The sequence below is a fragment of the Panicum virgatum genome, chromosome 8K (assembly GCF_016808335.1).
Source record: "Panicum virgatum strain AP13 chromosome 8K, P.virgatum_v5, whole genome shotgun sequence".
Classification (NCBI taxonomy): Eukaryota; Viridiplantae; Streptophyta; class Magnoliopsida; order Poales; family Poaceae; genus Panicum; species Panicum virgatum.
The window spans coordinates 4,937,991-4,939,348 of NC_053143.1; the positions used below are offsets into that span (position 1 = coordinate 4,937,991).

Here is a 1,358-nt window from a genome sequence, read left to right on the forward strand (position 1 = left end):
AGATACTGTCATAATTCTATTCTAATTCATAATTAATTTAAAAACAAGTCTGTAATAGTACTGAAATTGTAATACTAAATGAGTGTTCTAAAGCACCAAATCTAATTCAGCTAATCCGCTAATTAAATTAAATTGTTATACAATATCAACGGATTCATACGGAAGTTACCGGTAGATCACAAGTGCGGAATTCGGCAGAGCTTCGCCGCTTTTCTTCTCATCACCCCTCTCTTTTTTCTGAATTTTTAGGCTCAAATGAGAAGGGAATGGAGGCCAGGGCTTATATCGGGTGGGAGACCCCTGTCGCCCCTATCCGCACTTTCCCCTTCTCCTCTGCTCCCATCTGCGCCCGCCCCCATGCGGGCCGGTGTTGCCGGCCGCCGGCCGCCGATGGCGTAGATGCGAGTGCCAGCGATGCAGCGATGCCACTGCTGGTTGGGGTGAAGACGCCGAGGGCGTTGGCGAGGCCGCCGATGGTGGGGATGCGGCTCCGGCGAGAATGTCGCCGATGTTGTTGGTGGTGCGACCGTAAGGCGAGGCACCCATGATTGCAAAGAAACGTAAGATACAGTTTCTGTTCTTACTTGTTGAAGTTTAGGCCTCTTGGCCTCATTACCCGTGTTGTGGTTGTGCAGAGCGTCTTCTTTGCGAGAATCTTTTCCTCGTGGTTCTGGCGAGATGTCGAATTGCTTCATCTTAGCGAGTTCTGTTTGCATTGCCCAAAGATGAACTCGTCAAGTTCTTCCCGGCGAGTGTGCTTTCTTCTTTCTGGAACTTGGCGAGTTCTGTTCTGGTGTTCTTGCCATGGTAGTTCTCGTCGAGTTGTCGCCGAGTCTCTGGTTCCTCATCGAGTTCTCTTGTCTCGGCGATTGGACGATCGCTCAATGGAGAGCAAAGTGCATGATAACGTGTTAGAAATGAGAGTGAATGGAATGATTGATTGTCTCGTTGATTGATAGAGATTACTGTTTATATACAAGACCAAGGGAGACCGAAGGGACATGCCCCTTCGATATGGCCCCTTCGGGAGTTGGTCCTTTCGTGGATTGGCCCCTTCAGGAGTTGGCCCTTTTATAAAGGTAACCGGCTAATAATTAATCTAATTAACTATTACAGAAATTTATCACTAATTTTAATTTTTTCATAACAGTGCTTATTCTGAGTACGATGTCCTCGGGGCCTACTAATCCACGAGCGCTCCAGGAGCCCTCGTGGCGCGCGATCTCCTGACAGCTGCTGTTGGTTTCTTTTTATGATTTTTTTACATCTTCCTATATTTGGACAGTTATAACTTATATTTAAACATGATTATACGTATAACTTTTGCACATAACTTTGAGATGATAAATTTTCATCAC

At 46.1% G+C, this 1,358-nt stretch overlaps 1 long non-coding RNA gene across 1 annotated transcript; it reads left to right on the plus strand.

Moving 5' to 3' along the window:
• The first annotated feature begins 371 nt into the window (after positions 1-371).
• LOC120646105 lies at positions 372-972 on the plus strand. The gene is made up of 2 exons (XR_005664277.1): positions 372-560; positions 636-972. It is a non-coding gene; the product is annotated as an uncharacterized LOC120646105 (long non-coding RNA).
• Positions 973-1,358: the final 386 nt, after the last annotated feature.